Source organism: Uranotaenia lowii, chromosome 3, assembly GCF_029784155.1.
Source record: "Uranotaenia lowii strain MFRU-FL chromosome 3, ASM2978415v1, whole genome shotgun sequence".
Lineage (NCBI taxonomy): Eukaryota > Metazoa > Arthropoda > Insecta > Diptera > Culicidae > Uranotaenia > Uranotaenia lowii.
Genome location: NC_073693.1, coordinates 59,531,405 through 59,554,893, shown reverse-complemented (window position 1 = coordinate 59,554,893; position 23,489 = coordinate 59,531,405).

The window sequence follows — 23,489 nt, the reverse complement described above, 5'->3', positions numbered from 1 at the left end:
ACTCATATGTTTAGTGTAATTTCTATGAATAAAAATTTTCTTAGTACGATACTAAAAAAAGGACTTTTTTCAAAAAGCGACCCAATGCGACCTCTACACATCATTTTTCTGAGCCGCCGCCATATAAAAGTTTGTTTCTTACACCTTAAGCTATTATGGGTTTGGGGATGAATAAACCAATTGGTTTAAAATCCAAAAAAAAAAAAAAAAAAAAAAAAATGGCAAACTTAAGCTACCATTTCGAGGTTGAGCTTCTAGATTTCCAGACATAATGCAATTTTGGGCCACCCTGTTATGCATGCATTGTTCAAGCAAAAATATTACAGAAAAATTTTTGTCACCAAACCACTCATGAGCCGGTTCTTCCTACGGCTCTGGTACCAATGATTGGAAAATTACTACTGGCAAAAGGACTCGAGCTCCCTTAGCAAAATGATGCATGACCACTACATTCAAGAGAAACGAGAAAAATATGTTATGGGATTTTCATTCTATTGGATAATTCTTCCCAAAAAATAGTGAGAATCGAACTCACTGCAACACTGCTTGCCGGTCCGATATCTTACCCAGTGCACCATCTGAGTCAGTTAGCAAAGTTAGCATTTTGGCTGGCGTTTTTTTGCCGTCGTCGGTTGGAAACAAAGAATTTTTTTTTTTGAGGCGGTTTACATCCACACACAGCGCTTGGTACATCATTCGAAAATATCCTTTACTGGCTGATTGTTTCCATCCTGCTTTGTCTTGTGATAGGATATGGGATATATTTTATTTGATGACTTTCAGACATATGCAAAGCGTTGCGCTGGGAGGACAATGCCAGTTATTAGAGAGCTTTTTTATGCCGGTTCGGCATAGAATATATACCAATAATTCCACCTCCAAGGAAGTTCCTTATTGGAGTAATGTCTGATTTGTGAATCAGGTTATATCAAAGAACTTCTCATACGATCATGAGCATCCCTGAAAGCCGCCCATCATAATATAGGTCAAGTCCGCCAGTGCGGCAATGTAAAACATCAAAATCCCATCATGGTCAACGTGTAATCTGCATTCGCATTCAAGTTGCTGTGCAAAAGTCAACAATCGACCATGCTCAAAGGTTCGGATTTACAACAACATCTTTTGCCCCAAAAGTATGCTGTTCGCAATCAATTTCGTCCGAGGAGAGCGACCTGGCTTTGAAGCATGCAGCTTGATCCGCGACGGCCAAAGCAGACGGCAAACCTACTGTTGCCGAAATGTTTGTTTACATCGTTCGTCCGCTTGATTTATGATGTGCCAGACGTAAACATTACGTGCGTTTGCGTGCGTCCCACATTCACGGAGGGGCGCTGCGTCTTTACCTTGTAAAAGTACTCAAAACACCACCACCCTCTCTCCAAAAATGCTCCAAAATTGTATACTTTTTTCGGGGGCCTCCATCCAAAGGGAGATGAGATTTTAAACAACACACAGGGCTGAAGTCTGTTCACACCTTGTCGTCACTTTTCATTAGTGGATTTCCGCTCGGCTTAACGGCTGCTGCCCGCGCGTTGTCGTTCTTCTCGGCTTCATTCAACGAATTGGAGCCGAGGTAGAGAAGAGGCCAGGCAGCCGTCTGGTTTAAGCTGGAGCAGTGTAAATTGAGCTCATAAGCTGTTCCCGGGAGTAAATTCCTCGGAAACGTCAACCTCGGAAATTGGAATCATTAGTGGTTGGGTTTCGGTACGAAAAAGACTGGTTCCAGACTAACAGCAGGGCGATACGGTCACAATCCACAGCTTTAGTGCTGAAAAAGACACTAAATAGAGTTGTGTACTAGAAATAGTGCTATGCTTCCGGAAGCAAAATAGTGGAAATTACTCATCACATCTTGGTGTCCGTCCTCTTTGGGCGTTTTCCTGCTTCTTCCGCTCTTCAGAAAACCAAATGATAGCAGTCCCTCAATCGAGTGACAAAAAATGTGCTCCTATATCGAAGGAAGTGCAACAGTAGAGCTTGGTTAGCAATTTCAAGCCGGACTAGGTCGTAGCTATTATACTAGAATGAGTGAATTCCAGTTACATTTCCCTATACTATACTATCTGTTTTGAGGTTTTTTATTCACGTCTTTCCTTTTTTGCCTTTCTAACAGAAAGGTTTGGTTATCGGTCGATTTGAGAGATCATTAATTACACTAGTTTACAAAATTTTAAAAAAATCGTGAACTTGATTAACCGACCAACATTTTTAATGTAAAATCGGGCGCTGAATCCGAAAATAAAATTAAAAAAAATCTCAGTAGAACCGTTTTTGAGTTATGCTCCAAATATGAAATTTCGAAAAAATTAAAAAAGTTCTTGTACTTAGATTATAATATCTTGGATGGCATAATAGTAATTTGAAATCCCTCTTTTGCATATTGAAGGTGAATAAATTTTCTATCGATCATCTGAACACTGTATTTGCGTTTGACCAACAGTATTGCTGATATTAGTGACTTTATGAGAAAAAAAATTAAAAAAAAACGCATTTTTTTAGTGAAAATTTTGTTTCAACGAAAGTTTTAGACTCGATGGTAGCATTTAAAAAATCTGATTTTCTTTTGCGCTTAAATGTCAGTTTAAAACAAAGATTTCAAGTGGTTATTTATCAAAATCGGATGAAAATTGCAGAAGTTATGGCTACTTTACCATAACAGTATTTTTTGCAGTTTTTTATAATTTAACGAACCGCAGTACACTTATCATAGTATAGGAAGAATGAAACAAGATAAATCTCACTCGCTCCAAGTCAAAATTATGTATTAGATTACCAGAAGGTTACATGCCAAGTTTCAGGAAGATCTGACCATAGGGAGGGGTTGCTTAAGTCTCAAACGTGAATAAAGTTTTGAGGTATTTTGCCCGAAAGGAACGAAAAATACTGGTTTTTCATCAATAACTTCTTTCATCTCTTGCTGATTGTTTTTTATGGTTAATTTTCTTAAAGCCTAAGTTGAGACAAATATTTCACCCGAAGACTGTAACTCGATTGGATTTGAAACAGAAAAGTTATTGCGGTTCAAAGGCCACAAATTTTGTCCAACACGGCAATGAGTACTTTTTACGCATTGCGTTTTATACGACAATTTTCGACCAAAATACAATCTTTGAACGGCAATAACTTTTCTGTTTCAAATCCAATCGAGTTACAGTCTTCGGGTGAAATATTTGTCTCAACTTAGGCTTTAAGAAAATTAACCATAAAAAACAATCAGCAAGAGATGAAAGAAGTTATTGATGAAAAACCAGTATTTTTCGTTCCTTTCGGGCAAAATACCTCAAAACTTTATTCACGTTTGAGACTTAAGCAACCCCTCCCTATGGTCAGATCTTCCTGAAACTTGGCATGTAACCTTCTGGTAATCTAATACATAATTTTGACTTGGAGCGAGTGAGATTTATCTTGTTTCATTCTTCCTATACTATGATAAGTGTACTGCGGCTCGTTAAATTATTAAAAACTGCAAAAAATACTGTTATGGTAGAGTAGCCATAACTTCTTCAATTTTCAACCGATTTTGATAAATAACCACTTGAAATCTTTGTTTTAAATTGACATTTAAGCACAAAAGAAAATCAGATTTTTTAAATGCTACCATCGAGTCTAAAACTTTCGTTGAAACAAAATTTTCTCTAAAAAAATGCGTTTTTTATAATATTTTTTTCTCATAAAGTCACTAATATCAGCAGTACTGTTGGTCAAACGCAAAACAGTGTTTAGATGATCGGTAGAAAATTTATTCACCTTCAATATGCAAAAGAGGGATTTCAAATTACTATTATGCCGTCCAAGATATTATAATCTAAGTACAAGAGCTTTTTTATTTTTTTCGAAATTTCATATTTGGAGCATAACTCAAAAATGGTTCTACTGGGATTTTTTTGAACTTCATTTTCAGATTCAGCGCCCGATTTTACATTGGAAATGACCTTCAGTTTACTGAGTTCAAAAATGCTGTAAACTAGTGTTATGGGTCTTAGACATACCTTTTTACCTATCGACTCAGCTCGACGAGTTCTGTTGATGTCCGTGGATTTGTATGTGCCATTTTAAAAATGTCAAGAACGTTTTTGCGAAACTGGGCTGCACAATTAAAATGATTTTAGTCTCAAAAGAATGCATTTTTTTTTCTACACAACCCTTTCAAAAACGGGAAAAAAACAAAATAGTTGAAACCGTTTTCTTTACCAAATACATATCATACTTATTATGGCATAAAAAAAAGTTGCTAGTGGCGCCTCGAAGCAGCAGCACCAGCAATCATTTATAAATTGGAGATAATCAAAATAAAAAAATAATATTTTTATTAACTCGAGAATTGAACCAAAACCCTTCAGATCCAAAGTTGCAAGCGCTATCCAATAAACCATCGGCACGCTTGATTGAAAGCGGCTCAAACTCAAATAGGTAAAAGGCATTACTAAGACGCACCGTGGTCTGGGCAGTTTCTCAGTCTGCTGGGGCAAATACGGCAACAGTGTTTATATCTTACACTTCTTGCTTTTCAATGCAGCAAATGGCGGATGGGCGTTTCCTTCAGAGTCCGCCATGCCTATAGACATTATAATTTCATTTATGAAATTATAGTGTCTAAAGCCATGCCGGGTGTCAACAAAATGCAGAGCCGTACAGGAAACTGCGTTGGGGGGGAATTTATATGAAGATCTTATGACCCTCGTTTTTTTTTACTCGTGTTGAAGAATGAATTTATGTTTTTTTTTTCATTTCTACATACTCATACATAATTTAGATTCAATTTCAGATGCAGAATTCAGATTCAGTTTTCAAATTCAGGATACAGGTTTAGGAATCAGAATTCAGGATTCAAAATTCAGAATTCAAAATTCAGATTCAGAACTCATATTCAGATTCAGAATTTAGATTCAGAATTCAGATTCAGAATTCAGATTAAGAATTCAGATTCAGAATTCAGATTCAGAATTCAGATTCAGAATTCAGATTCAGAATTCAGATTCAGAATTCAGATTCAGAATTCAGATTCAGAATTCAGATTCAGAATTCAGATTCAGAATTCAGATTCACCCTCCGAAAAAATTGATTCAAAATATCATACATGTCAAATTTCACTTATGCCACACTTTTTAATGAATTTTATCACTTTTTCTTCACAGTTGGTTAATCCCTCAATAAATAAAACGTACAAAAAAAAAAAAAAAAAAAAAAAAAAAAAAAAAAAAAAAAAAAAAAAAAAAAAAAAGAATTCAGATTCAGAATTCAGATTCAGAATTCAGATTCAGAATTCAGATTCAGAATTCAGATTCAGAGACACGAATGCCGCAGAGATGGTAAAGTGTCTCAAATAAAACAAAAAAAAAAAAAAAGAATTCAGATTCAGAATTCAGATTCAGAATTCAGATTCAGAATTCAGATTCAGAATTCAGATTCAGAATTCAGATTCAGAATTCAGATTCAGAATTCAGATTCAGAATTCAGATTCAGAATTCAGATTCAGAATTCAGATTCAGAATTCAGATTCAGAATTCAGAATCAGAATTCAGAATCAGAATTCAGATTCAGAATTCAGATTCAGAATTCAGAATCAGAATTCAGATTCAGAATTCAGATTCAGAATTCAGATTCAGAATTCAGATTCAGAATTTTTGTAAATTTATTTTCGGCATATCGGTGAAAAATTTAGATTCATGGAGAAAGAATATCAGAATTAAAAATTGATGAAGCTGGATGTTGCGAGGTAAAGTATGGTGTATGTTAATAAATTTTCCTTGCAAAAATGTTCTTTCGCTCTTTTCATCATCCGTAAAATTTCTCCTCACTTTATCAATTTTCAATTCTGGAATTGTTTCTCCAAGAATACCAATTTGCACAGTTTTTGATAAATTTGCGATGACTTAAAGATCATTACGCATGAAAACACGATTTTGTTTTGTGAAAACTTTTTTTCACAATTTTTCTGAAATTAAGTTTGCTGCATACTTTTAGGGGTAAAACCATACTATTAAAAGTTGTAAAATCCGAAATCATAAAAAAAAATTTGGATGAAAGAAATTTCAATGTTGAAAACCGTGTGATGCAAAACAATCAAAATGAGATTTACAAGATTAAGAATTCAGATTCAGAATTCAGATTCAGAATTCAGAATTCAGATTCAGAATTCAGATTCAGAATTCAGATTCAGAATTCAGATTCAGAATTCAGATTCAGAATTCAGATTCAGAATTCAGATTCAGAATTCAGATTCAGAATTCAGATTCAGAATTCAGATTCAGAATTCAGATCCAGAATTCAGATTCAGAATTCAGATTCAGAATTCAGATTCAGAATTCCGATTCAGAATTCAGATTCAGAATTCAGATTCAGAATTCAGATTCAGAATTCAGATTCAGAATTCAGATTCAGAATTCAGATTCAGAATTCAGATTCAGAATTCAGATTCAGAATTCAGATTCAGAATTCAGATTCAGAATTCAGATTCAGAATTCAGATTCAGAATTCAGATTCAGAATTCAGATTCAGAATTTAGATTCAGAATTCAGATTCAGAATTCAGATTCAGAATTCAGATTCAGAATTCAGATTCAGAATTCAGATTCAGAATTAAGATTCAGAATTCAGATTCAGAATTCAGAATTCAGATTCAGAATTCAGATTCAGAATTCAGATTCAGAACTCAGATTCAGAATTCAGATTCAGAATTCAGATTCAGAATTCAGATTCAGAATTCAGATTCAGAATTCAGATTCAGAATACAGATTTAGAATTCAAATTCAGAGTTCAGATTCAGAATTCAGATTGAGAATTCAGATTTAGAATTCTGATTAAGAATTTGGATTAAAGATCAACCTGGAATTTGAAATTGGAACTTATATTCAAATATTAGACTAAGTGTTGTAACTCAAAATTCAAACTTTAGAATCAGAATAAGATTTCAGATTTAGTTTACAGAATGAGATTAATCATTTAATAGTCATATTACTTTCCCCTCCTTTTGTGGGAATTTTTCCTCTATGCATGGTTGAGCTCTAAAAAAGGTATCATGCTAGGGCACGCGTCACGGCTATCCATCAATATTGTAGTTGGTTTTACTTATTCAGTAAAAAAAAGCATAAAAAAACAGTAAGATTCGAACCGTGACCAGCAACGTGAAAGTTCTGGTTGCTACCACGGCACCATTTCAGCGTGTTATAAATCTTGGAAATTCTACTGTTTAAATACCATTCTTTCCATACATAAAATGAGCTCCTTACATACCAGTTCGCTTTTCCCCAAAAAAACGTATCAGGCATCATTTTTTTATATTGAGATTGGAATTTTTCGTGTTTGAATATCTGAAATCATACTTATATGATTCAGAGGGAAGGAATCTATCATGTATATTCTATATTATTTTATATATTTCCAAATATAATTTAAACTCTGTTAGAAAGGCTCCAATCCACTGTTAAGTGTATTAAATCGGGTTTTTTTCACTGTAGTTGGAATTCCAAATAATTAAGTAACTCCATTTATGCAGTGTGTCTGGCAGGTTTTGTTTTAAGGCCAACCAATGATGGCTGCTGGTGAGGAATTTTTGCTGGCGAAAGATACCGCGGTTTAGATATCATCACAGACCGGAAATTGTTGCTCAAATTCGCGGGTAAAAAGAGTCCATTCGGTATGAAAAATAACAGCTGAAATCCTGACAATTTATTTGCATTTTTCGTTTGAGGATTCGATCTGAAAAGATCGGCGTGAAATTTAGTCTTCGGGCGATCACTTATTTTCACTACTGAATGAGATCTCTTTTTTAATTTATCCAGAGTGATATCAGAACTACTTGTTCTTAGCAACCAAAAATCTTTCAAAATGCGAAAGTGTTGTTTATTGTTTGTTGTTTTCATCGACTTTTTCGGCGAAAATTAAAACGAAATTACATGCCAGTTGGTCCAAATGTTTCGAGCTACTTTTGGCGTTTCGCTCCTCCTCAGTGGACCCTAAAATTAAATTTATTAATTGTATTGAGGAGGAGCTAAACGCCAAAAGTAGCTCGAAACGTTTGGACTAACTGGCATGTTATTTCGTTTCAATTTTCGCCGAAAAAAGTCGATGAAAAAAAATGGATTAAATTCTTATAAAAATTCTTATAAATAAATCACTAATATTTTTTTAAAGTTAACATCCTACGTTATTTGATAATATTTCCTCTACTCAAAGACGTTCTCAGAATCAACAGTTTCAAATCGGAAATTCATCTGATCGTGTTTACAACTCCTAAAGACAAATTGACAGGAGAAAAAAAATTACTGATTCGCTTAACGGATAGAAAAAAAAGTGTGTTCCTTCCTTTACCCGGACTCGCAAATCCAATTTTCTCCTTCAAATGCAGAGCAGCAAAAGAGGGACAGAAAAAAAAAAATTCCCATATGCTAACACAAAATCCGCCTCTTTATCCGGCCCCGTCTCGAATGTCTGTCTATTCCGCAAAACGAACTGCAGCAACAGCAGCAGAGCCCAAATGTGTGAGAAGGCGTTTACAATGCAATTGCCAATTTTCTCGCTAGATTGCATTTTACCCGGCTCGCTCCTCGTCGAACGAATGAATGAAGATATCTTGCCACCCACACTAGCCGAGCGAGAGAGAGCCTTTTTCGTGCATATGCGAAAAGATAGACTCTGTTTTGTATACGGTTAAACCGAAATTCCGGCACAGGTTCTGGTTCGGCCTGAGTAAAGGGTATTATTTGCCGAAATTTGACGCAATTTAGGGTAAATGTAGCTGATTTTGTCTACAAAAAAACATGAAAAATAACAAAGAGTCACAAAACCTGAAATTAATTCCGACGAGAATAGGTAATTTTACTCCAGTCAACAAAGCCAGAAATAAGTACACAGTTCATGATTTCTTTCCAAGAAAATCGGGCATTGTTCGAGGCCAGCCGCAATCTGTACCGGTTCAATTTGTTCCGATTCGCTATGCCGAATTTCCCGAGAAAATTTCCTCACAAAGCGCAGCAACACACATAGAGAAGCAGAAGCAAAATGGGAATTCGCCACATACACATATTGACACCCTTTTCACGTTTGAAAGGAGCGCGATGAACGAGTTGTTTTGTATCGTCACGAAAAAGCAATTGATACACCATCATCGTTTTCATCATCATCATCACCATCAGAAAGTCAGGGCTTCATCAGTTTCGTCCTCATTTTTCTTTGGAAACCAACAATGTCATAAGAGATTTGGTCGAAATTCGATGGATCAAGATCTGCTAAACCGGAGATGAAGTTTTCTAATAATCATTTTCAGCTACGATAGCACTGGTTAGCATGTTGGAGCTTGATTAAAAGTTTTCGGGGGAAAAAAATTGCAACGAAAAAAAACAACGATGTCTTGTAAGCTTGATAAGCTCTCGGAGCATCTCTTTTCCCTTCCCATTCCCCACTGTTGGAAAATGTTAGGTGTATCCAATTATCATACCCATTTATTACTCAAAAATCCTCTCATATCAGGTTTGGTTCCATTGATTGATAGGTTCTTAAACTATACGACAAAATAGAATCCCTTTCCTTTGCACTCTTCTCCACATTGCAAGGTGGAAGGATCTACAACAATCACAGAATCATTTTCTACTCAAATACCTTCCCATGCCAAAATTGATTCCATTATACTCACAAAAATGGATTGGGGCCCCTTCCCCCTGCCTATGTACTCACTGGAAGGAGGGCGATGTCTCAAATAATTATAGAAACATTTCTCGAATTCAAATACCATCCCATGCCAAATTTGGTTCCATTTGTTTGATAAGTTTTCATGAAAACACCTCTCCCCCCATTGCTTTCTTCATACTGGTGGAAGAGAGGGGTTCCAAATATATATATAGAAGCTGTTATAATACCCAGAAATCTTTCCATGCCGGATTAGGTTCCATTTGCTTGAATAGTTCTCGAGTTTGGCAATTAAAATTGCATGGAAGCCCCCTCTCCCTTTCCTTTCTCTTCATTGGAAAAAATGGAGAGTCTCAAATAATTACAGAAATATTTCTCGCATTAAAATACCATTCCATGCCAAATTTGGTTCCATTTACTTGATAAGTTCTCATGAAAACACCCCTTCCCCCATTGCTTTCTTGACACTGGCGGGAGGGAGGGTTTCCAAATATTACAGACAGGACAGACAGGACAAACAGGACAGACAGGACAGATAGGACAGACAGGACAGATAGGACAGAAAGGACAGACAGGACAGACAGGACAGACAGGACACACAGGACAGACAGGACACACAGGACAGACAGGACTTACAGGATAGACAGGACAGACAGGACAGACAGGACACGACAGACAGGACACGACAGACAGGACACGACAGACAGGACAGACAGACAGGACAGACAGACAGGACAGACAGACAGGACAGACAGACAGGACAGACAGACAGGACAGACAGACAGGACAGACAGACAGGACAGACAGACAGGACAGACAGACAGGACAGACAGACAGGACAGACAGACAGGACAGACAGACAGGACAGACAGACAGGACAGACAGACATGCTTTTGGTCATAGTTTTGTCTTGCTCTTTCACATTGAAAAGGATTTTTTCGTGAAATAGCAATTGGTCGCTCATGAGAACTGAAAACTGACAGGAATTGAGAATATAGAATTGAAAACTGAGACCTGAGACAAGAAATATAAGATGTGCGGCAGTCTTACGTCTCAGTTCTCAGTTCCAGGTCTAAAGTCTCATGTCTCTAATCTCATGACTAACGTCTCAGTTCTCAAGTCTCATGCCTCATGGTCTCAGGCAGTCTTCGGACGGCTCCTTAGGCGACTCATAGCTCTCATAGAGGAGGAACTCCAAAACTCCTGGCAGCAGTTATGTCAACCTTCCAGATTCTGTCTGGACTTTTTGGATTCTCGCCAGACAATTTTTTTAGGTTTCAAAACTTCCAGACTTTTAAGATTTGTAGACAATTCCAGACTTTTGGTTTACTACGCGAATCGTTGACAAAAATTATGGAATTCGTAATTGAGAAGTGTTTGATAGATATTTATAATGGAGAATGCTGCAAAAACATGTGTGAAACAGCACTAAAAACCAAGACATTAATAGTGTTGGCCATCAATATATGATTATTACACGGGATGAGCAGTTTAAAAAATCATCTATAATTTTGATCTGGCAGCCAAAAAAAATCACCACCCACAAAATTGGTTAGCCAGACTTTTCCAGACAACTTTACAAAATCTACCAAACTTAAAAAAACAGTTGGCATCTCTGCTTGGCAGTCGAGAGCGAGAGATTGCAGTGGAGAAAGAATTCTTTGCATTTGGAATGGTAATGATCAAAATTCCACAACTGCTTTACAAATTGCAACGATTTGCAACAATTAGCACATTTTCACTCTCTCTGAGCATCGGTTTTTCTCATTTTGACTCTAACCTTATAATTCTCTTTAACAAATTGAAACAAATTACCACAAATTCAATCATTGGCTGAAAAAATTTGTTGGATCATTGACAATGATTCTCCGTTTATCTCAGTCCCCTGGTCGAGAGTAGCTCTCTCTTGTTTCTCCTACTGCCAGGGTTGCCAACATTTTTTTTCCAAAATTCAGGGAACCTTGAAAGTAAAAATCAGGATAAATCAGGCTTGAATAAAAAAGCCAAATTGCTGACTTTTCGTTGTCTTTATTACAAAAAGGTTTAGTTATCGATCATGGTGATATTATAAATTATGCATTTAAACCACTTTTTATAGGTTTTTACAAGTTCATCCTCTAAGCAATTTCCAATATAGAGAAAAAAAATACAATTATACAAAATTTACTTTTTATTATACATAACGTCATGACTCCAAAAAAAAAAGATATCTAATTTAAAAAAAAAGAAGAAGTTAGAATAGCAATACTGTAGAATCTTTAATAACAAAAGGTTTGATATACCTGAACCTAAAAAAGCCTCTTGAAAAAGGGTATTAATCAACCAAAAAAATCGCTCTACGCCTTCAAACACACAAGTCATAAGAACTTATCCATAGACTATGGACGGTAAGGAATATGTGTACTCATACTCAAATAGCTTAAAGTTCCGTTAATTTATGTTTGTTTAAATTATTTTCGTTGTGTTGCTTCTGAGACCAAAGAAGTTTACAACAGACATTAGATAAAATATTACCAGCTCGTTTTCCCGTTAGATGGTGACAATTCTCCACGAATTGAAAGCTGTATATACGGTTCGAATGAAAACTAAACTGGATGGGTTCTATATTTATAGACGATTGGAAACTGAACAACATTAAATGCCCTCAAATTTCTCATTTGTTACGAATAATGTGTTGGAAATAGGATTCGAAATCCAAATTTCCAGATTTTCCAAGACATTCGGATTTTCGAACAAGAGTTTATTTTAAAAGCTCGATAAGATTTGAAATTCTTATTTTAAAAACAAAATTGAGATCACAAATTAATTTTAAAGTCTCAAATAGAGTAGTGCATAGGCAACTTGTATATTCGATAAATACAGTTGAGTCCACCTTATCATATTTCTGTGAAACCTCGCAGCGCAAATATTTTATTTGTATTACTTTACTAGAATTGATATGAAACAAAATTTCTTGTAAATATAATATTATTAAGGAAATACTGCGTTTACTTTTAAGTATGTGCAAAGTTAAACGTTAGAATTTTAATAAGAGGAATGCAGATCGATAAAAAGCTAAAAAAAAATACATAGGGGGGAGTGGGGTATCTTGGGCCACTTTTTTTCTTTGCTTCATAACTTCTTTATGTTCGTCTCTATCGCATTAGAAAAGATGGACAACACATTTTTCATAACTCTTCATTTGGCATAAGAAAACTTTACAGATAGTAACAACGTATTTTAAGTGCTGAATGTGTATAAAAACACCAAAATATAGGTGGCCCAAGATACCCCAGTGACTGAAACAATTCTGGTGGTTGATCGATTGAAAAGAACGGTTTTTACATCTATTTTTCACTTTTTTGTGACCATAATCTTGAAAAATTAAAAAAAAAACACCCATTTCTCCAACATACAGCTCTTAGACCAAGTCCACCGGGCGTTCCTATTTCGGTCGGTATTTTAGATGGTTTAATTGGTTGCCTTTTTATCTACTTACTGATTTTCGCACCCATTGTAGCCATCCAGGTTGGTATTTTTGTTTGTTTATTTTCTCATAGCGATGACCGGTTGTGTTGCTACCGGGTTGCTACATAAACGCATCCAGTAACAACCTACTACTCGAATGCTATTTCTCGAATCAAGTTAGCGACTGTTGGTGCGATGATGGATTGATAGATATGTTGCTGAATGTACTCGAATCGAGGTTTAGCAACCGTTGGTGGGCTTAGTCTTAGGCATTAAGTGATTTTTTTAAAGCAATTGATAAGTGGTCTAGAGTCTTTTTTCCGAAGCATGTTTTGAAGTTGTTTTTTCTTCGACCTTGATTAACTCAAAACAATTAGTTGTAGCTGAATATTGTCTGAGTATCATATTTGAGTAACGTTACAAGGTTTTGTAATCTATAAATTATGTACGATTTGTACGGTTGAGATAAAAACAAAGTACATCAATTTTAGGTGAGGAGTATAAAATTGACACTCAAGAACCCTGAAGGGTTTTTTTGTCGGGGCTTTAATGGAGCGTTTTATGAGTCCATGGGAGATTCCCAAAGTATTTTATTTAATTTGGCTGCGCCTGAAGAAAGTAACAAGCCTCCAAACTTGCAATAGTGTCATATTTCTATGACGGATTAGAGTAAGCAATGTACATCATTCTGTTTATTGAGACATATAGTTTTCCATAACTATTATTAAATCAAGCAAATCTGGCTTATTTCCAAAAATCAGGAAATCACGGAGGCTTATCAGGTTATCTGGATAGGCCTAAAAAAAACAGGAAAATTCTAAAAATCAGGCACATTGGCAACCCTGCCTACCGCCAGCAACGCTGTGTGCGCCCATCACTCTTTGCTCCCTCAGAGATCACTGTGCTCCTCTCAAAGCGGCTTCCCTGGGAGGACTCATTTTGCGAATGATTTTTCAGAATGGCATTCGAGGTAGGTATTTGCTTGCTTCAATAAGCTTGCAGCTGCCTGGCGGATGGAGTGGCTTATTCAGGCTCGTTGCGCCTTGTTGTGACATCGGGCTTAAATTTTGCTCGTAAACTTCTGTAAAGACACATAACAATTAGGCTTTAAGCTCATAGATTTTCGATATTCTGCTTATTTGAATCACTCTACTCACCAAACTTATCTGAAGGAAATCTCTTGCTTTCCCGGAATTCATGCTCCAAACAGAAATTGCAAATAAAAAAGCACAGCACGTTAGCACATAACTGATAAAGCAAAAATGGTCAAAATAGCTGATTAAATCATTTGAAAGAAAAATTGTAAATTCATAATTCGATAGACAATTTTTGGAACTCAAATGATTGTAAATCAGTTTCTATTTTCGTAATTTTGGTTAAGAAATATAATATTTCAGGTTTTAAATAGAGATTTTATAGGAAATTAAAAGGATGAACAATTTCTTTTTAAAAATTTCCAAATCACACAGCCGCCCGGCGCGAATCAAAACAAAGTGCACGTACTTGCCAGTTGTCCAGCACCAACGTTCTCCTAGGGAGATACTCCCGTAGAGCGCTCATTTCTCTTTTCGGAGCAAAGTGAGAGGCAAACAGAACTCCCTAATGTAGGGTTGACAGATTTTTTTCAGCACGTATCCGGGCCGGAAAAGAAGACGTCACCGAAACTCTAAGTACCCGGCTGGTTCAACAGACAAATCATGGACTTAACGAATCGGAAACAAAAAGCACATAAATTTTACAAAAAAGCACAATACTAATGAAAATTTAGCATCGTATTTGAACTTATGCGATCAACTGAACTTGGCAATTAGCAATGCACTTGAAGAATACAATGCAAAATCTGAACTTGAAATTAAGACTTGTTCAAAGAATTTTTTCAACTACGTGAAATCAAAGTCGAACTGACAGCTCAATTGTTTTGGCTTTTCAATATGCCATTGGAATCAGGTAATTTTTCCAAAAATATGGAAAAGCTTTTCAGTGTCTTAGTCAAATCTGGTCGAAAGTCTGACAATCAAAATTATCGCGGAATAGCCATTATCTCTTGCATTCACATGCTTTTTGAAGCAATTATAAACGAAAAATTATTTTCCCAAATTAAGAACCGAATAACTGACAGGCAACAGCCTTTTTCAAAGGCCGTTCAACCTCAACTAATTAAATTGAATTTAAAGACTTCTCATTGAATGCAATGGATAGAGGCATCCATGTGGAAGCTCTTTGTACAGACTTTAGTAAGGCATTTGATCGCATAGACATACCAATGCTTCTTTTCAAATTAAAATTGGAATAAAATCTAAACTCCTGAAATGGCTTTAATCATACCTAACGAATCGCCAACAAATAATAAATTTCAATGGAAAGAAATCCCTCCCTATTCAAGTCACTTCAGGAGTTCCGCAAGGATCTCATTTAGGACCCCTATTTGTCATACTTCATGTAAACGACATTTCTTTATTCTCAAAAAGCTCAAAATGCTTATTTATGCCGACGACTTGAAGCTCCATTTGGAAATAAGAAACCCGTTCAGCATATTCCAGAATGAAATTTACATTTTCTACCTGTGGGGAAGCCTTCTGAAGTTCAATTTAAAAAAAGTGCAATTTCATATCATTTAGCAGAAAAAAACAACACCAAACAATACAATTACATTAGGAGATCAGAATGTAGAAAAATGTGAAAGAGTCAGGGATTTAGGAATTATCTTAGACTCTAAACTTATTTTCACAGACCATTACAATACCATCATCCATAGGGCAAATAACATGCTGGGCTTTATTAGGCGCTTTTGCTTTAATTTTCAAAACCCATACACAATAAAAACACTATATATTTCCTACGTAAGGTTTTTACTGGAATATTGCAGCGTTGTTTGGTCCCCATATTCAATTTCACACGAAGAAAGAATGCAATCAGTACAAAAACCATTTCTACTAAATGCTCTTCGTAAATTAGGTCGGACATCATTTCCACTTCCATCATATAAAGCGCGCTGCATGCTCATTGACATACAAACACTAAACGAACGCCGTGAATATGCAATGTTTTCATTATAGACTCAAAAGAAATTCTATCAAAATTAAACTTTTAAAGGGTGATACGGTCAAAATTTGGTCAAGGGAAAACGCGTGTAAATTGGTGAAATCGTTTATTTGAAAAATCAAATTAAATTTCTTTTTCAAGTTTAATTAATATAAAATTCAGGAAAAATATTCAGGTAGGCTTCCGCTTTTCCAAATCCGAATTGCCGGGCCTTACGCTTAATCCCTGCCATCAGATTTTGTACAGCCACCTTGTCCACCTTCTTCGCCGCATAAAGCCAGTTTGCCTTGTATTGCTGCTCGTCCTTAGCAGTTTTTTGGTCTTCTTTAGGTTCCGCTTGACAATAGCCCAATATTTCTTAATTGGGCGGAGCTCTGGCGTGTTGGGAGCGATCTTGTCCTTGGGAACCACCTGCACGTTGTTGGCGGCGTACCACTCCATGGCCTTTTTACCGTAATGGCAAGATGCCAAATCCGACCAAAACAGTACGGAACAACCGTGTTTCTTCAGGAAAGGCAGCAGACGTTTATTCAAACACTCTTTCACGTAAATTTCTTGGTTGACAGTCCCGAAGGCTATGAAAATGCTGCCACAGCCACAAATCAGATGTTTCTTCGCGAACTTTGACAATGTCATGTGCTTGAAAATGTCTGCTACCTTTCCCCTTCCTTTTGCCGTATAAACCTCCTGTCCCGGAAGCTGCACGTAGTCGGGTTTGACGTAGGTTTCGTCGTCCATTATCACGCAGTCAAACTTCGTCAGCATCGTCGTGTACAGCCTTCGGGATCGCGCTTTGGCCTTCGTATTTTGTTTATCATCGCGATATGGAGTCACTACCTTCTTGTAAGTCGATAGTCCGGCTCGTTTTTTGGCTCGATGCACGGTTGTAGACGATACACCCAGCTTATTTGCGGTATCCCGGAAAGAGAGGCTAGGGTGTCGCTTAAAACTAGCGGCAACTCTCTTTGTCGTCTCAGCGGCTTCCGGTTTTCGATTTCCTCCCGATCCAGACTTGCTGGCTGTCGACAAACGTTCCCCAAACACTTTAATTACATTTGTAATCGTTGATTTGGCAACTTTTAGCTCATTTGTCAGCTTTGCGTGTGAGTAGCTGCTCTTCTTCCTTGCACGGCATTTTGACAACTGAAGAGTGAATTCCAAAATCAAAATAGGAGCAACATTCTACACACATACACACATCTTCAAAATGAGGGGTGTTCAGGTTTTTTAAATGCAAAATTGAAAGAAATACGTCAAGTTGATATTGACCAAATTTTGACCATATCACCCTTTATGCACCTTCTCGGCAACTCCGATATCGAAATTTATTTTTCATTAACCTTTTAATGCATAGTGTTGTTTTAAAACAACACTAATTAAATCAAATTTATCTCTACAACGCATTGATATTCACGGGACATTCCTTCACTTAAGTTGTGCTAGAGATTACAGGAAATCAGCTCAGGATGTTGTTGGAACTGATTTTCCAATCATACGTGAGTTATTTGAGAAGGTATGCATAAAAGTTTACTGTTGTTTTAAAACAACATTATGGATTAAAGGGTTAATCACTATCGCACGAACTACGTGAATAAACGGGTCAATAAATCGCATGATGGCCTCTTACGATCAACACTGCGAAACCATTGACTTTACAATGTCTCGGCATAAACTCAAACAATATTTTAAGCTAAGAAAACTAAACTCCTAAGAAAAATCGTAAAGCTGACACTGCTTAAACCTATTCTTAAAGAAATGTACATGTATAAATCTAGTCTACGTCACGGTTGACAAAATATAGAAAATCACAATTCGGGCAATTTTCATGATTATCTTTATAAAATTTGCTTAAAAATATCGTTTTTGATGCATAAATCAAATTTTTGTTTTTTTTTTGTTCGATTTGAGGAATGAAATGAATAAATCCAGGCAAAATTCGGGATTTTTTCAATGAAATTCGGACAACCGGACCGGGCCGAAATGTTACCAAATTTTGTATTAAATATCCGGGCAACCCGGAAAAAACCAGGCAATATGGCTACCTTACCCTAGGCTAGGGGCATTACATATTTGAGGCAGGTGGTCACTCCTCCGCATTCTTTCTTGTCGCTTAAAGAGTGGGAGGGGAAGCAGGTTTTATGAGTCCGGAGCCTGGTCTCAGGTCTCATGCCGCATGTCTCATCTTTCGAGTTTCAGAGTTATCCTCACTTTAAACGTCATTCCAATTCATTCAACGTCATTTTCCAAACGGTCCATTTCATTTTCGATTTTTAAAATTGTGGAAAAACATTAAATTACCTCCTTTTAAAATGTTTGACTGGCTTGTTAAGCTTAAATGCTGCTTTATTTATGTATAACGTCCCTACGACTCTTTATAAAAAATGAATCATCGAGCATGCACATTTTTATTGCCAGAACATTTTGGAAAAAAAAGAAAAATAACTGAAAGAACAGGAGAAAACAGCTGTTCGTTTCGCTTGCAAAAAGTGACAGAATTATTGTAACCTTTATAAGAACACAGCCGAAGCCGGCTGAAGCAGCACGCGCCCGGCATCTTCCATTTACTCGGCCGCCGCCTCCAGTTGGTCCATTGAACTATGGTATTCAAATGTATGCATGTCTTTATCGGGATCTTGTTCGTACTCGTGCTCCTCGCAGGTTCACGCGCAATTTACATACGTATAATAACAAGTCCTGGCAGCCGCCAGCTGAAAGATGGCAAGGAGTTGTGGTGACTGAGTAGGGAAAAAATACAGAAATTTCGGATGCAAATTCTCGACTGTTCTTTATGCTGCCGCTGATTTCAGTTTCGTTCACTAATAACAGTTTTGGAACGCTTCATTAAGACAATTATGATTTTGCGTATGTGTGGTACATCTATCAAATTGCCTTACTTTGGTCTGCAATTTATGATGTTTGTTGACGTTTTTTGATGCCAAAACTTCCTGACATGATTTTAGAATAAGTAAAAACACCAGTTTTGGCGTCACAATTCATCTGCATGGTACTGTTTACGCCTGGCATTACTCCAGTACACTTTCAAGCCGTCTAAATTATGCGCTACGTCGACATCGGAACCATAAATACCCGAACCAAACTGACCCTCGTCATCGTGCTTGCATTAAACTGAAAGCTACTCTTTGCGTCCCCCTCGCTGCGAGCCCGGCCGGGGTCCAGGACACACGTTCCTATGTACCTACAATCCACATTCATCTTTGGTCAAAACTTAGAGACTCTTTGCCTTTTCTACCGTACCACTCTCTTCCGTCCCCATTTTCCTTCTGCCCCGAGAGATGATCCTACCAAATTCGGAATATGCAACAGTGTGTTTATGCCTCTCTGTGCCGGTTCGGAATGCTGCAAACGTGCTCTCGTTCTCTCCGGCTGGAATTTACATGCATTTGGAAACTTAATTGCTGCTCGTTTGTACGGTGCATTCTTCTGCCTTCTGCCGTCGGTCACATTCATTCATTAGGATTGGAGCAGCTGCGAAGAAGGTGGGGGAGTTTGGGGCATGCCGGTTGCCGGAATAAAATGTTACCTTTCCTGACGGGTGTTGGTTGCCCCCTTGTAGAACATCTTCGTTGCAAGGAATGAGTCTTGAATTTCAATTAGTTTTATTAGTCCGATTCAACTGTGAAGAGGCATTCCTCCAGCCGACGACGACGACGACGGCGAATGATGATGATGATGTCGTTTTATGACACAGTCTTTTGTCGATGGATTCAATCCGATGCAATTACCTGCCTTCCCGGCTGGAGAGTGGAATGGGTTTATTTATTGTAAGCGGAATGGCTTTATTTTTCGTAATGTCAAAGGGACGTCAAAAAATGGTACTTTACTCGAAGGTAGATATACTGTTAGAAGCCTTTCGTTTAGGTACTATTCCACTATTGATGGCGAAGTTGAACGGAAGTAAGTACTTATTTTCTTTAAGTTACGCATATGTTTTGATTAGTAATTGCAGAGGAAAGATACCACAACATAAGCACTTGAGATTCAAATGCTTGATGGTAAAGCATCTGACCGTCGTAGTTGAATACAGACCGAGCTTCGAGAATATTAATATTGGTTTAGTCAACTGAGACATGAATGACACAAATTTTTTACGAGCCAGTTTAAATATTAGTCAATGCTTTTAACAAGTCGTAATTGCCTTCATGCGATATCGAGGGCAGCGCTTATGCAATAATAATAAACACTACAGTATGAAGTTTGAAGGCTGTAAAATCCAAGTTCCGAGTAAAATTTTAGTTCACTTTTTTTTTTTTCAATCGAACGCATTGTTAAAATTTCAACCATTTGGATGGAATCGCATCGAGATGGATCGTGATTCTTAACTAGAAGGACTTAGACAGATGAGTGATCAATTTTTCGGTCCCCTTTCTGCTTCCTGCAGAATTAGATAGTCCTGGTACCATGTACGTGAGAGTTGTTATTTTCATAATATTCGTTTGAATAATTTTATATTTACCAAGCAAATTGAACAAACTTTGTCATGGGCGTTTTTACATACAAAATCTTAAATGAAGGTATTTTCTTTGGAACACCATCACGGATTAACGAATGGTCAGAATGATGTAAAACTATGCATTTGAGAGCTTCTTGGGCCAAGGATGGTTTATATGATAGTTTCAAGACCTGCCGACTTTGGAGAAGGGGGGCTCCCATACAAAATTAAGCAAAAACATGTCATATTTCGAACAATTTTTAGTTGATTTTCATAGGAATGGGTTCAGAAGCAAGATTTGACAAAATGATTTGATTAATGATGCAGCATGACCCCTATCTCTCTTTAAAGAGGGCCCCATACAAAATTTAAAAAAAAACACTCATTTTTGTAAGGTGGCGTGGTGGGCATAAAATTCCTTAAGAGCGATTTTTTTTTGTGAAACCATCACGTAGGTATATACCGGTGATCGAAATGTCGCGAAATTTGGTATCATATGATTTGCATAACATTTTGAAACTTCCCATCTTGGCGGAAAGTGCACTCCATACAAAATCAGCATAAAACATGACCAATATCGAAAATTTTTAAGATGATTATCATAAAAATTGGTTCACTGCATATTTTGGCATTAAAATTAGATTTCTTTTACTTAATGACCCTTCCTACTTTTAATACGGGGTTTCCATACAAAATTAATTTAGAAAGAAAAATAGAATAGGAAATAACTTGATCCCAAAAATTAAAAACAACTGTTAACAAACTTGTCAGAAAATTTAGTATTACATCACATCCTATATCACTCTTAGAGTAAGATACATATTTCATTTTATGACAGTCGACATCCTATGCGTTCACAAATCACAAACAAGCTGGTAGCCAAATGACAGATGCTTACCCATAACGATAGTCAACAGAATTAGCAAAAAAAAGTTGAACCTAGTATCCATAAGTTTATTATTTATCACTTTGATTTAAAAAAAAATTTTTTAGATATGTCATTACAAATTTTATGCTGATACAAAATATTCTTCAAAAAAATTCTCGATTTTGTTTCTAAATGTTTAATTCCACATTCGAAAGGGTTTTGATTACACAAGGCCACAAAATTAACATTTTTCCAAGTTGCTTAGAATTTTAAAGCAAATTTTTGACTAATTTGGGTGCCCCGAATCCTATTCACAATAATTAGTTTTTTTCTATCAGCTTTTGTTTTTTTTTAATAACTTGTGAAAATAGGTATACATCATTTTAAAAAAATTCTGCACTTTTCTGATAAAACTATATAAAAATTTAAAAAATAAAGATTTTAAACAAAGAGAGCTTTCTAGAAACCCGCTAGAAATTTTAACTTCAGCGAAAAAAGAAATGAAGTAGATTTCTTTTTTTTTCTTTTACCTACTTTGTTAAATTCGAGACGATTAACGATTTTTGAGTAATTTTGAACCATATTTCATTTTTGATATTATTAAGACAGAAGTCAAACCGATTTTCAGTCTTCAAGTTTTGGTAATTTTAATAAAACTTGATAAATTCAGTAGTGTCAAAAATACTGTAATGTAATGAAATGTAATGATATCTTTTTCGAATTTCCATAAATTGAAGAATTTTTAAATCACTATTTCTTCTGAAGTTTGGCAAAATGTTATTGTTTGATTGAATGAAGGAAAAATAATTAATTTAAATTCAGTTATCAATGATTGATTTCATTCCAATCTGATTAATTTTCAATTAAAAAAAAATTTTTTTTTAGATAATTTTGTCTTTGTTTCTCAATTCTGAATTTTCGTGATCTGAAAACATAATTTTCTTAGAAACCATTCAAACTAAGTTTAAGAAAAAAAATGTTTGTATCATGTGTCCTTGACCCTCTATTGGAATTGATGGCGACAACATATTCAAATATTAAATTTTCTTTCATTTTTATTATTTTAATTTTTGATTTTCATCTAATCTATGAAAAGTTTTAAAAGTAATTCGAAACTAAGTATTAATGCACAATAATTAATAAGTATTTGTTTCGTGTTTTCAGCATTTACAACAAGTACTTAGTATTCCATATTTTTGTTTTTATCAATTTCTTAATGATTGTTCAAGCAATGAATTTCCAACTTTGACTATAAGTGTTTAGTGATAAATTGAGCACGTTTCGTTATAAATATATAAAGAAAATATTGTGAACTGCAAAGACATTAGATACCTTTTATTTTGAGAGCTGGAAAAATCAAGTATAAAAAATGATCAAAGTCAGAGATTTGAGCCCTGACACTCTTTGAACAAAATTTAATATATTCATCGTTTTGCCAAATTAATTTAAATTAGTTACTAGGTGTGTGTAAATTCGCTTAAATTCAAAATGAATATTTTTTCCTAATCGAGAATTTGAATTTCAAATCGTGAATTAAATGTTTTTTTCCTCCAAATTCTTGTTTTATTTCTGACATGATCTGAAATTTATTTTATTCGGATTGAATACCTTTTTTAATTCTTAAAGTCTCTTTAATTCAACAACAAACAAACCTTTTTATATCTTGTTTCATATTGTTTGTTTTCTATTTCTGCACTGATTTTTATGACCGAAGATTAAAATTCTTATTTTCAAAAATTTTAATTCGTATTCGTTTTCTAAAATTTCGCAAATTTTTATTTCAAATTTGTAAACTGGACTGCTGAAAATTCATTTCCAAGCAAACTTCTAAGGAACATCTATTTAAACGTTTTTAATGACTTCCGGAAAAAAGAATGATTTGAAAATTTTATCCTGATTCATTTCAAATCATAACAGTGAAATTTATTATTTACTCAAGCCTGTGCCATGGTCATGAGTATGAAAATAGCTTTAAAAATTAATTTTCTTATTAATTGTGCAATTTTAGTATTGTTGTTTTTTCTAGCAAATTTTTAATTTCGAAACCCCTCCTAAACAA